This window comes from Leiobunum rupestre, chromosome 6 (assembly GCF_980474605.1).
Source record: "Leiobunum rupestre chromosome 6, qqLeiRupe1.1.hap1, whole genome shotgun sequence".
In the NCBI taxonomy this organism is placed as follows: Eukaryota; Metazoa; Arthropoda; class Arachnida; order Opiliones; family Sclerosomatidae; genus Leiobunum; species Leiobunum rupestre.
In genome coordinates, this window is record NC_143389.1 from 68098268 (window position 1) to 68113451 (window position 15184).

Below are 15184 nucleotides of genomic sequence, written 5' to 3' on the forward strand. Positions count from 1 at the left end.
TGACTCGCACACCCAGGATATCAATGACTGCATTAGGAATCGTAGATATCCAAATATCCACACCACCAAAAAACTTATTAACAAGAAGCGAAAAACTTACCATTCACAAAGCACAGAAAGCCACTTGACTAAACGTATATCAATAAATGACCGTAGAGGGAATAGTTAGGGTTCTTTATAAATAACCACAAACGAACCCAATTGATGAACTGCATTAAACATCTTAATCAGCCGAGAAAACGTTTAAAATAAATTACGACCGAGATGAAAACCAGACCAACTAGATTAATAAATGAATTATTAAGCTTGAAAACCAATACGCTAAACCTAATAGATAAGAATATACGACTGAAAAAACTAAATAAATTACAAAAAACTAACGGGTTCTACCCTTTATCTTATCTGCTGACTGCGCTAAAACAAGATTTGACCATTAAATATTTTGAAAATGCGACGTATACACTTTGAAGGTTCCGTCAAAAATTATCCTTTCCCAAACGTAAAGGTTCTCAAAACATTAATACACAAAAAATAAGTAAAAAGGTTCCTCCAAAAAATGAACCATTTTGCGGAAGAAGTAAATAATTTTAAAAGAATAAAAGATAAAACAAATATACAACCGCAAAAATAAAACGTCAAATAATAGAAGAAAAAAATCTTTAACTCCATTCATTAAAAAAACCCTAAACAAAAGTACCAAATTGAAATAAAGCAACTTATTATATTAAACAAGATTAAGTCTTTATAATTTTTTCGTAAAAAAACCACATTAGGCCTTCACAATTTCATTCGTAAAAAAATTCAAGACTTTGTTAACTATTATGCTTAAAATGAGTGTCTTATTTGCAGTATAGCTTGAAGTTATCGTTGGTTCTGTGGTAGAGCGCTCGACTGCCTAACTGAACGGCCCGGGTTCGAAACCTGGGTGACGCATTTGTTTTTAATCAAATGAGAAATCGCTAAATTAGAATTTCTTCGATGCAATAATTTAAATCTTCCACGAAATCTTGCTCTATTTCAATTAAACCAAAATTTCGTACTCTATTAAATACGCTTTCGATAAAGCTGAAGGTCTAATTTTCAATGAAACGTAATAAGTGTCGGTGGTTCTGTGGTAGAACGTCCGCCTGTCAAACAGGCGGTCTCGGGTTCGAAACCCGCCCGATGCGATCGCGAATTGATACTAAGACGAATACCGTGAGCAATTGGTGGAAACCCTGCCATTGGATGTTGAGAGGTAGCATTACACTCAGCACTCGGTCCGGCCCAAAAGTCAATAAGAAAGAGTTGGAGAGATACCACCCGTACATACACACCACAAACTCAACACCCACAAACGGCATAACAATAACACAACATTACCACCCTACACATAAACATTACAATAGCGAAATATCCAAACCACTGAATTAAACCTGTCGTGACGGCGCGCGTTGACGAAAAAAAACCACCAAACCAACCCCGACTGCAAATTAATCCGTTAACGCTCACCGTCCCACGGTGGTTTTGCAAACACGGTTTTTCGACTTTGTTCCCTAATTACTAGCAACTGCGAACGCAGAGATCTCGAGAAACTGCGTACGCAGTGATTACACTTTGCACCGAAAATGCGAACGCGTTCGCAGGCCTGACAGACACACAGACCCACCCAGAGGTAAAAAGTTGGAGAGATAATGCACGTACACACAACCAACACTAACACAACCAACACTATCATAACACATTTAACACCCACAACCGTCATAACACAAACTAAACATTCACACCCTACACATAAACATTAAAATAACGTAATATCCAATCAAACTGCATCCACACTGTCGCGACGGTGAGCGTAAGACCATCAAAACCAAACCCAACCGCATTGTAATCCGTTAACGCTCACCGGCAAACGGTGGTTTTGCCATCCGTTAGACTTCGCTTCCTAATTCCTAGCAACTGCGAACGCAAAGAGCCCTAGCAACTGCGAACGCGGTGATTTCAACACAAAGCGTACGCAGTGATTATTACACTTTGCCCCGAAAATGCGTACGCGTTCGCAGAATACACACACCTACCCACAGACACGGTGATTGTATAACCTCTCCGAGGGTACAAAGTACCCTCGGAGAGGTAAAAACCGTGTTTGCAGTTTAAAGGGAGGCAAAACCACCGTGTGACGATGAGCGTTGATGATGATTTTGCGGTTGTTTTTTTTCGTTAACGTGACGGTTTCAACTCAGTTTTATTGGAAAGTTTGCTTTTTGTAATTTTTATGTGTAGTGTGGGAATGTTGAGTTTGTGTTATGGCGGTTGTGGGTGATGAGTTTGTTGTGTATGCGTTTAGTATGTATGGGTATTTCTCTCCAACTTCTCCTTATTGACTTTTGGGACGGACCGAGTGCCGAGGGTTACGATAAACGTCTCAACGTCCAAATGGCAGGGTTTACACCTATTGTTTACGGTATTCGTCTTAGTATCAATTTGCGATCGCATCGGGCGGGATTCGAACCCGCATGTTACGGTTCAAAGAAAATTATAAGTTCAGCTTAAGCGGAAGAGTATATTATTAGTTTTTAAAGTCAAAATCGTTTACGTATGAAAATTTAAAGGTCAAATATTGTTTTAGCGCAGTCAGCAGATAAGATGGTTAAAGGGTAGAACCCGTTAGTTTTTACCTCTGATCCGAGGAGACAAAGTGAATGTGACAAAGTCCCCTAGGAGGGGTTATATAATCACCGTGTCTGTGTGTCTGTCTGTCTGTGTGTCTGTCTGTCCTGCGAACGCGTTCGTATTTTCCGTGCAAAGCTTAATCATTGCGTACGCAGTTACTCGAAATCTCTGCGTTCGCAGTTGCTAGGACTGCCGAATGGTTGGCAAAACCACCTTGTGACGGTGAGCGTTAACGGATTTATTTGCGGTTGGGTTTGGTTTGATGGTTTTTTTCGTTCACGCTCACCGTTGCGACAGTTTTAACTCAGTTTGATTGGATATTTCGTTATTGTTATGTTTATGTGTAGGGTGTGAATGTTGAATTAGTGTTATGACAGTCGTGTGTGTTGAGTTTGTTGTGTTTGTGTTATGACGGTTGTGGGTGTTGAGTCTGTTGTGTTGTGTTTGTTGAGTCTGTTGTGTTTGTGTTTGTTGTGTTTGTACGGGTGTTTTCTCTCCAACTTCTCCTTATTGACTTTTGGGACGGACCGAGTGCTGAGTGTTATGGCAACCTCTCAACGTCCAATGGCAGGGTTTCCACCAATTGTTCACGGTATTCGTCTAAAGCCCGTCGCACACTGGACGGTTGCTGGCACCGCCAACGTTGCTCGTATCGGCGACAATACATCGCACATTACAATAGCCTAAACTCGCGCTGACGCTGGCGACCTGCTGTTCGGACGACCGTACGTTTCGTACCGACTTCAACTTGCCTGAACATTTTGACGCTTCTCTCAGCTTCGGTCTCTGACGTCACTACATTTCTACTCTTTTTATCCATTAAGCATACGGGGAAAGGGGTACACTAGATTTTCCCGCCAAAAAGATAGATTGCACCACGCCACGAAACACGTAGATATGTTTTCTTTTTTTTAATTTAATTATTATCAGCCGGCTTATATTGTGGCAGATGACAATTATTTTTGAAAATAATGAGGGGCGTGAAAATGCGATGAACGATGAAAATGAATGTGATAGTTTAAATTGGGATGAAAAAAGGCCAAAACATTTTCGTAAAATATATTTAACCCTTTAATAACCCGGGTTTTTTTTTCATATTTATAATATAATAAACTCACACCAACTTTAAAATTCTAAAATATCACAAAATTATTATAATATTTAAAGAGAATAATGACAAATGAAATCAAAATAGCTAAACGAGACGATATTTATGCCCGCGCGACAGACACGACGGATATCAAAACAAACGACTGCGCGCATCCGATGGTGTTCCTGTTTTCTTTAGCAGCGACCTGGGGGGCTATTCTGTAAACATTCGAACGGGAATTCGATTTCGATACCCTATACCATGTCGAGATCGACTTCGACAATTTGCATTGATTTATGCTTATTCGAAATCCTTACCGAATACCATTCGTCGAGATCTCGAAGTTCGAAATCTAGTTTTCGATCGAAAATTGGATTTCGAATATTTACTGAATAGGCCCCCTGCTAGTGTGTGATTCGCCGAAAATGAAGCCAACGTCAGCGCCGGCGTTCTTTTGCACTGACGACAAAAACGTGATTTGAAAAAAATTGATATCAGGCGTCAGCGTCAACTTGAAGAATTTTTTCCCAGTGTGCGGCGGGCTTTAGTATCAATTTGCGACTTACTGGTGCCGGCCGATAATCGAACGCGGCTCTAACCACTAAGCCACCGACGCTTGTTAAGTTATGGTGTTTTTTAAGCTATGGTGTTTTCTAAAACAGCTTTGGCGAAAGTGTTTTAAGCAGTTTTAAAGTTATTAACGTCGATTTTTCCTGTACCATTTCATTTTTTTTTATATGTATAAAATTTTCAAATGTGGAAATTGATCAACTTGTAGTTAAATACGAGCGTCGTCAGGAATCGAACCCGAGGCACATTGTTATGCCGCGGACGTTTTACCGATTAGCCACTGGGGTAAATCAGAGCTCAAAGAGTGGTTCTGCCAAGAATTTTATGTCACCAGAGAGAATGACGTCACTTATCTCCCGCGATAGTAGCGGAACCAAGGAGGATTATTATTATTCTATTTTCACAATCAACAGATGACATTCTCTTCCTATAGAGAGCCTGCAAGTGCAAAGAGAGCCGTGTGGCTTGCCCTGTGGCTTAGAAAAGATAAGTCATTATTTTTCTTCCAATAACAATAAATTCTAATTCTTGAAAGAAACATGGCGTTTTAATGTAACTCTTAAGTCTCTTTTTTTACTACCAGCACTTACTCGACTTGTGTGGAGCTTCAGATTTTCATTAGGCATGCCAAAACTGTATAAAGCTCCGTGTTGTTATGTGTAATTCTACCATGGATTAATGAGGTTAATTATTAGAGTAGTATCGCTCTGTAGCTTTGGGCTATGGCCACCATTTTGAGGACAGTTTTTTATCTATAGGAAAAAGCATGGGTGACGTCGACATACGTCACGCCGATATTAATCTACTCATGATTCTACTTTAAACGAAAAGTTTAAAAATGCAGACTATGATAGATAGAAATAAGTATATGACATATATAACATCAATTTAATTCATCAAGATAACTAGCTAACATAAAACGTTGCCAACTCCTTTAACCGTTTAATTTCTTTTATATTCATACAACATTTTTAATTTAACATAAAAAGTAAATTAATTAGGTTATAACTCATTACGAGTACTAATTTGCAAAATAAATCTGCACGAGCTAGTTACAACAACGTAGCAGACGTCTATCGGATTGAAAATTAACGCCAGAAGCAAAGAAATAAGCTTTTCATTTGAAAAATATGGTGCCGTATCAACTATCAAGCAATGTAGCCTACCTCGTATTTTTGTCTTTTTCTTTCTAGATTTTGGTCATACAGCCCTATTAATTTATCCATGGCTAAATGCGTGTGATTTTAAAATTGGTTTAAATATTTCGATTAGAATAGAAATTTTTTTCTCAGTTTACTGTTACAGTTTCAAGGCTCAAATTTAAGGGAAGGGTTTTAAAATATATAAAAGGTGAGGAAAATCGATGGAAATTATTTTAGAAATATATTTCGCTTTTGAAAATTCCAAAAACAAAACTCTTTAAACCTAAAACATTTTCAATATCTGCGCCTTCATAGATCTCAACTACTCCCCCTTAATTCAACCTTTCAACTGCTTTGATAAAAGCATTTTTTATTTAATTTATATTATTCTGAATAAATTAAACTCGGTTGTTTCGTCTCAATTATTTTAAATATAATGAAAATTTTATACCGGGCGGGATTGAACCGGGATTAAGTTTTTAGTAAATAACTCTGAATTGCGGAAATATCTTTAAGGGTCGTCTCGAGAAATTAATACCACTAGGGACAATTCTTCCGAGGAGAGGTATATTTTGGCTTGTCAACTTGTTAAAGGTTTATACCGTTTGATCTCACTCAAATGTTTCCCGAAATAAATTTTACCCAGTATACCTTGCAATTTATGCTATCGCCTATTGTTCTCAAAATGCCCCAAGTTCATTCTTCACCATAGCAATTAGGCTTTTGAGTTTACATAAGGACACGTAGCGACCAACGTAAGAAGTTGGTTAACTAAGCAGGTGATAAATCACAAAGCATCTGCTTAGCAGACGGAAATTCAACAGCTTATCAGCTTCTTACGTTGGCCGCTACGTGGCCCTGTGCAAACTGAAAAGGCATATTTTGGTCCCACAATTTCAACAATTTTTAAATGAATATTCAATTTCAAAATACCAAACGGAAACTGGGTTTCACATCCAGTTTTGTTAAGGACATTTTCAGCTTAGACCACAAAACATGCCATAACAAAATAGAGCAACTGAAAGCATAGAAATCGGAAAAATAACTAGAACGCTCATTTGAATGGCGGGATGCGCGCCGATTAGAAGCTGTAGATTTGGTCTGGTCCCGTTTCGCCGTTTTTCATTAAGCCGCCCAGAGAGTTGCAATTTGCCGCTGGAGCAATTCGCCGCCTTTCAATGTGAATTAAATATTTAATTTAGCAATAAAAAGTTTTATAAAAAAAATATATACATTTTACAATTTATTATTCTCAGTGTTTCGACCAGACGTTTATCTAGTTCGACGTAAGTTGAGTCCCGTCTACGGATTTTTCCTTCTTTTCGAAGGAGTTTTAAATCGTCCACTACTTTCACTTCTTCTTCCTTTAAAACTTGAATGTTAGGATGTGTGCGACCGACTTTATTATTAAGTGCATGGTGCCACCCTTCGATATTGTTGGTAGTTCTCCTACCTAGGATCGGAACTCATTTCTTAAACTGCGATGTCGCAAACATCTCATCAGTTCGTATATAACAATAATAAAAAATAGTTTTTTTTTAAATTATATTTTATTGAATTATAATTATTTATCGTCCGGAATTTCAAACCCACCCGAAAAAATGCGTTATTCATTTTTTACTCTTTTAAAAACTAATTAATATTACACGCGGCGAAATGGAAAGGCGGCGAAATAAAAAGCGGTGAATCGAACAAATTTTTTTCGGCGGATTGATGAGACCTTGGTAGATCATTGTTTTAAATGTTCAGGCCTTCTTTATATATAATGTAGGCTCTTGTATAAATAATTAGGCAAAAGCGTTATTGATTAGGGGTGTGCAAAATATTTGGTCAGACCAAATAATTCGATCGAATACCAAATCGAATAGCGCTTGGAAAAGTTCGCGAATAATCGAATTTTTTGATCAAACAGTCGAATATTCGAAAAGATAGGGAAAAAGTATTTGTTATTTTCAAATAGTTTGCGAACTGGTCGAATAACCGCGGGTCTTTTTCTAATTTGTTGAAGCTCAAGGCCATCCCAGGAGAGCGTATTGAAATTTCCGAACTAGTCCTTATTTCTGGCACCTCTCTTTAGGCCGCAGCGCCAAGGACCATATAAATAGTAGCTTGCACGTCCGTTATCCATACCGTTTGTATTAAAACTTCTTAGAAGCTGTGTATTCAAGCCTATTGGCTAGATTACTCGCGTGTTCTCTTTTGTTATGGAATTTTCTAGAATAGGGAATCGGCACTTGACTTTTGTGACGTCACGAAAAAAAGCGCGGATGTGTATTTTGAATTTTCCCCTTCCATAAAAACTTGTCGAGGTTAACGGTAATAGTTAGTGTAGGGAGCTGTTGGCTCGATCTCGTGGCATGCAGGGCTTGCCACCACCCTCCTACGCATTGTAACCCGGCCACCTGAATTAATGGCTTCAAAAGTCGCTTGATGACTTAGGCCTAAGGTGGTTCCTTGGGTATTAGCCTAGCTGATTATTATTATATTATTATTATTATTACAAAAATCATAGCAATACTTTGTCTGTATAGGTTTGTTTTCTTTAGATTGTTTTTCACTTTGTGAATTTGAAGGTTTTGGAATTATTGGTTTGACTGACATAGGTAAAGGGCTTAAACTTAAAGGCATATGATTGTGAGGACTTAATGGAATAAATTTTTGGGTCTTTTGAGGACTGGCTGACTGTGGAGTTTGCGGGTAATTGTAAATCAGTGTTGGTGGGATTAAAAGAACCATTTTTTGGGGACTAAGCACAATAGAATTTTGAGTATTTGTCTTTTCAGGAGTTAACTGCAACTTAGATTTGGCTTTCAAATTTGTTTTCACGGATTGAGTTGGTTTATTTTTTTGAGGAGCTGGTGGCAATAATATAGTCTTTTTAGGAGTAGGCAAGAAATTTGGAGAAGCAGAGTTAACATCTTGCAAACAATTAGTGGCTTTTTCCACCTTTTCATTGTTGTATTTGCGTTCGAAATGTTTCGCTACAAGCTCAGGAAGTACAACTGTTTGGAAAAAAGTAACGCTTTTTGGGATACCTCACTCCAAAATTCTTCATCAGGCAAGATTCTCTCCTGAAAAAAGTCTTCTTTGGTCCATAAACAAAAATCAGCGTATTTTCTCTTAGTCAAGAAAATTTGAGTCTGCGTTTGATAATAATAAGCATGTTTTTTCATTAGCTTACTAGTTCCATTCTTAAACTCAAGGCAAACATTACTACCAGTATAATCTTCATTAATTTTTCCATCTCTTATACAAAATGGGCATTTCACTTCGAGAACTCCTTCACCGCAGCAGTCACACTGAACCAAACCATCTGGAGTAGCACCTAGGTGAGGGTATTCCACGCTCAAAAATAGACCAGACTTGCTAAATTTGAAATTAGAGTGGATTTTTTCCATTCTTTTTCGATATAAATCTTGGGCGTCCTTTTCGTGAGTCCCCAATCTGTCGCGGCTGAAGTGAATTTAACCAAATTAGAATAACAAATCGCTTTGATTAGGGAAAGAGATGGGTAATGAGGATCTGTACGACAAGCTGATTTTAACTTTGACGCAGTAATTCTACCTGCACGCAGCCTGTTCCACAATTTAGATTCGAACTGATCTTTAGTTTCACTTTCTACTAGTTCAACTTGTTCTTTTGTGATGGTAATATTAATTTCTTGACAAAACTCCAGAAGCTCTTCAAACGTGAGTTCTTTCTTCGCTTCATCAAATAACTCTGTTAAAACTTCCGGATATATCTGTTTATTGACACAGGTTGGAATGAAACCATCATGATATTTCGAGAAAGTTGAAAAAACAATTGATTTGGGATAAGCTTGAAAAAGTCTTTCCAAATATTCCGCCTTTTGTTCAGCAGTTGGCTTAGGTATTGGTTTTTGATTTAAAATACTTGACGTTGGTTTCGTAGTTTCTACAGATGTATTCGCAGCACAGCTTTCAAGAGATTGATCCAAAGATTTTTTTATTCCTTTTGATGAAGTCCAGTCAATTTTCTTGATTGTAGAATAGGGTACTTTCTTTAAAGTTGGTACGGTCCACTCAGCAGGGATACTTGTGCAAGATTTCTTCTCACGGAAACGAACAGCATACTCTACATAGAAAAGTAGAGCTGATATATGCGTACAAGTCTCCCCCAATCCTGCCATACAATTGCAATGAGCAGAAATAATTTTTCCACTATCAAAGACAATAACCCAAGGTTCTAGGGGCTTCTCATTCAACCGTTGAGAATGAATAACCTAAAGTACAAGAAAATATATTAATTTCATAATTTATTATGTTTAAATGTCATTTCAACTTACTTTAGCTTTCAATAGGTGGTACTTTTCATTTTCCTGGGGTTGGTTTTGAGCAGAGTTTAAACCCAAGTCTACAGAGTTGCATTTTTGATTATAAATTCTAATCATAACATCTCTAACACATCCTTTTGCCATCAACTTTTGCGCGTCTAATCCTTTGTAGGCATTAAAATAATCCTCTGTATAGGAACTTTTGTTCAAAATCAAATAATTAACTACATCAAAGGCATCAACTGAAGGGAAAATATCAATGTTTTCTTAGCCTGGTAGCCAGACTGAGTTTGGAAGAGTGTACGGATCTTCATTGTTAATTAAAGTTATTTTGTTAAAGTACCTTTTTTTGGCTACTTTATCAAGAGCCTGAACATATTCGGATAAATTATCACTATTTTCCATTATTTAAATATGCTAAAATTAGAGAAACAAACGCTATTCACACATTTACCGTATAAACTCCCTGTACGTTCTCATACAACATGGCTGCCGCGATTTTTCCAGAAATAAACAAATAGCGTTGCCATGACGACCAATTCGCTATAGCAAAGTAAAACTAAAATTGAGTCTAAAGCGTAAACCAAGTGTCCAAGTCCAAAACAAAACTAAAAACCGGGAGGAAAGTTGAAGTAAGTAACTTTATGGATTTTTCTGTTTAGAATTTTTGATTTAACTAAATTAATAATTATTGATTTAAAATTAATTTAAATGAAATTTTTAATTTGTAACAAAAGATCTGCTCCCTCGCGTTTTACATATGTTTAAAAACTTGAAATTTTAATTAAGTGTTTACAAACTATGAAGTATGTAGCATGTCCTTTGATTTTAATTGTAGTTTGTAGTTACTAAAGGTTAAAAGTCGCTATAAGACTTGGTCCTGGAGTGGTACCTAAATTATTATTATTATTTTACCATGGTACCCAATTAAAATATGTATGATAATTGAAAAGTTTATATGCACTATATTTTTGTAGGTTACGATTAACTCATTTTGATCAAATCGAAAAAATTGTTCGGAGGAAGGTTGAAAATAATGACATTTGTACAACAATTAGAATTAATTTGAATGGTAAGTTAGAGTTTACCACAGTGGCGTAATATAAAATTCTGCAGCCTGAGACAATGGACCCCCTACAGTGTTTTTTATTAAGAGCCTTAGAGAAGGCTAAGTAAAATTAAAAATTTAAAAGACCATCTTTTAGGACGGGCCCATCATTATACCACTGATTTACCAAGTTCGCCCAGGGAACTTTGTTCTAGGCTATACTGTATTGGGTTTAATATTTTACTATTTTCAAGTAAAACGAACAGTGATTTCAATTACGTTTTTTGACAAATATGCAAACTATTTGGCTATTTGAAAACCAAATACGTCGAATAATTTGATATTCGAAATACTATTTGGTATTTGATCGGTTAACTGGTCTAAATTTTTGTCCTAAAAATATTCGACCAAATTATTTGACGTTATAAATATTCGATTTGGTATTTACCGTGCTTTGAAAAAAATATTTGATATTCGATTCGTTCCCCAAAAAATGGTATTTGCACACCTCTATTATTGATTCATCAGAGTCCAACGAATAGCTTGCATTACATAACACGTAACTACTTATTAGAGCAGGCTGTCAATTTAAAGATCGACGTTTCAAAAGGTATATAAACCATTTATTTATAACGTTCTTATTACTTAATAGGGTCTTGTCAACTGAGATAAGCTTACGTCACAGACAAAAAAAAACGGGACGAGTTCGCCATCTCTCTGGAAAATTTAAAAATAAAATTTTTCATAACAAACCGTCGGCCATCTTTGCTGGAGTATTTAGTCGAGCTTCCTGAGAAAATGGTTATTAATTGTTCAGTAAAATGTTGTAGAAGCGCTTTTACATCAAAGAGTAAGGAAAAGATAGGTTTTCATAGAATACCTCGAGTTATCAAACACCTGGGTGAGCAAACATAAACGCTTTCAAAGGAAAGAAATCGAAAATGGCTGAGTTGTTTAAAACTAGGTCTGGAATTAGACTGGGAACACAAGAGAATTTGTTCGAAACATTTCTTCTCTGGAGGTTAGTATGACAATGTTAACTAGCTAACTACATATTTATATTAATGCATAATCATTTATAGCACCATCGGCATTGTTCGATACAACAAATCCAGATTGGCTGCCCTCAAGGTATTTAAATGCAGATAATTCAGCTGAGATGCAAATTGACAAAGTTGGATATTCAAATGTACAACGGTACGAGAGAAAGCGAAAACGTTCATCTCTTCCTATAGACCACCCCCGAAGTATTAAACAGCGAAAGAAAGGAGATACGACTGAAAATGAGGCTTTGGAAATTGAAGTTTCGGTTTCAAGTAACAGCTTTGAAGATAGTGCACTTGGTTCTATCATTGAGAAATCAGTTGTGTTGGATGAAACCCCTTTGATTATGAATAACATTTGTAATGAAATTGAAAGCAATCATTTGTCACCTGTCAAACAAATTGCCAATTTAGTACAAAAGTCAGATTTTGGTACTCAAACAGAAACCAGCATTGTTCAAACCAAAACTAGCATCGTTCAAACATCAGAAATAGGGGTACAAACTTTTATTAGAAAGAAAGACTTCAGTATTCCAATATTGGTCAAAACTCACGTGCACGACTTAAGTTGTCAAACTGAAAGTTACTCAGAAGAAGCAAAAGTTACAACTCAAACTGAGATAATTGAAGTCGCTGAAGTACAGACGAAATCCGAAGAATTATTGAACGAGACGAAAAAGCTACAAGACATGCTTAAAAAGGCTGGCAATCAAATTAAAAAGCTTCAAAATGATGCTAGTCTCTTTAATTCGAAAATAGAAGTTCTTCAAAATGAACTTAATTTGAGAAGCTGTGTTCAGTCAACATTTGTAAATGATGACTGTCGAACAAAGTTCTTCTCGGGACTGGAAACTTACGTAACTCTGATGAATTTGTTCAAGGGAATTCAGACCTACATGTTTCTGCATTCAAAACTAAGCCCGTTTCAACAATTAATTTTGACAGTGATGAAGCTCCGGCTTGCATTGAGCAACAGAGACCTAGCTTACAGATTCAACATATCAGAAATCACGGTTTCTAGAATTTTTTACAACTGTCTCAACGCTTTATACCAACGACTACTAAAAATGATCTACTGGCCAGACAGGGATGAACTGCAAAAGACCATGCCCATGTGCTTTAGGGATAAGTTTGGCCAAAAAGTTGTTTCGAAGTCTTTATGGAAAAGCCATCGAATTTGTTAACAAAAGCCGAAACCTGGTCCAGTTATAAACACCAAACCACAGTTAAATTCCTCATTGGAATAACGCCACAAGGCACCGTGAGTTTCATTTCAAAAGGTTGGGTTGGTCGGGTTAGCGATACACGTTTGACAGAAGACTGTGGATTCTTAGATAAACTCTTACCTGGCGATGTTATTCTTGCGGACCGTGGTTTTAAAATAGAAGAATCTGTTGGACTGTACTATGCCTCTGTGAAAATTCCAGCATTTCGTGATAAGGGCAAAATGCAATTAGACCCCCATAAAGTAGAGGCGACAAGAAAAATAGCGAACGTTCACATTCATGTTGAACGTGTAATAGGTACGAATAGACAAAAATACACTATTTTATACTCTAAACTTCCAATAGAGATGTTGCATACTGCTGAGGGTGAAGAAGTAGCAACAGTTGACAAAATAGCGGTAGTAGTGTGTGCTTTGACTAACCTTTGTAGGTCTGTGGTACCGTTTGAATGAAACCAAACCATAATTTTGTAAGTAAATTTTTAATAAATGTAAAAGAATAAATTGCTTAATATTACAAATATATTACTATGTCTATTTCACTTATAGTTCATTTGCCCTTTCTCTCAACCCCCCTTTTCTTTTTATTTACACGGTTTGATTTGGCACAATCGGGACAAAACCATTTTCCTTTAGGAACCATGTTTTCATTAATTTTCAAGCAATCAAAGTGAAACCAATGAAACAAGCAATTCTCTCCGTCACAACCAATCATTGGGCCTTCGGAATTTTTCCCGCAGTAGCAATAACAGTGTTTTTCCTTTCTTTTCATCGTAATGTTATTGGTTGAGATAGGTGAAAGAGTGTTAAATTGCAACTGAGAGTTCATACTTGAGGTTTCCGCATTCGGCGTTGATGGAACTGCCAAAACATCGTTAATTGTATCAACATTAGAATTATCACCCGTTTCGCTTTGTTTGCTATTATCACCCATAGCATTTATCACTTGTTCTGGCGGATCAATTAGACTAGAGCTAAAAAACTTTACAAGAAGTTCATGCAAAATAACCCTGTAAAAGAATCTTTTTGCTTTATTTAAAGATTCGTCGAAGAAAGAATTATCTGGCAGTATTCTTTCTACATGAAAATCTTTAGTTTGTCCACACACAAAAATCTGAATAACTAGATTTGGTCACAAATATTTGAAACTGAACTTGATAAAAATAAGCGTGAGAATGGTCTAAAATATACCCATCTTTATTCTTTTTTAAACAAGAATTTTTGTGTTGTGAATATACCGAATCATTTCTATAAGAGAAAGGGCATTTTAATTCGAGGGTCCCTTTACCGCAACAAGAACAATTTATTAGTCCATCCGGTGAAGCACCAATAAACGGATAGTCCTTGTTGAGGTATAAACCTGCAGCGGTGATTGAAAAATCTGCGTGTTGTTCGGATTGACGATTACAATAAACATTCTTCGCAACATCTTCGTGATTTTGCCCCCATTTTGTCGCTTTTGTTTGAAAGTTGAAGGAATTTGGGTAGCAAATGGTGTTCAGTAAAGAGACAGATGGCATCGCAGGATCTGAACTGCAGCATATCTTCGCATTTGATGCGGTTATTCTTCCTGCTCTAAAACGGTTCCAAAGTTTGGATTCACTCTGTAGTCTGGTTTCTTTTTCGAGGGTTATCGCCTGTTCATCACTAAACCCTATATCCACAGTCTCGGAAAAATTAAGAAGTTCAGGGTAAGACAAAGTTTTAACGTTCTCATCAAGGAGGTCTGGTAATACGGGTGGGTACTTTATATCAAGGCACTTTGGAACAAATCCTTCTTGAAATTTTGAAAGGACGCTAAATATAGCCAGTTTATTGTCTCCGTTATAAAAATCTTCACACCATGTCATGAACTCATTATCGGTTATTTTTGGTACTTCTATTTGTTTCCTAACGTAACTTTTTGGTTTCGATGGTCTCTCTTCTTTAGGGTTAAATAAGCTATCAAGCTTAGCTTTCTTCTTTTGAGGAGTTGTAAGATCGGCTTTGAAGATGGGGTATGCTTCTACAGCTTTGATAGTTGGTACATTCAATTTATTTTTCTCTCCCGTACAGCTTTTGAGCTCACGATACCTCACTCCATACTCGATGTAAAATAAGAGTGATGCTACATGAGGGCA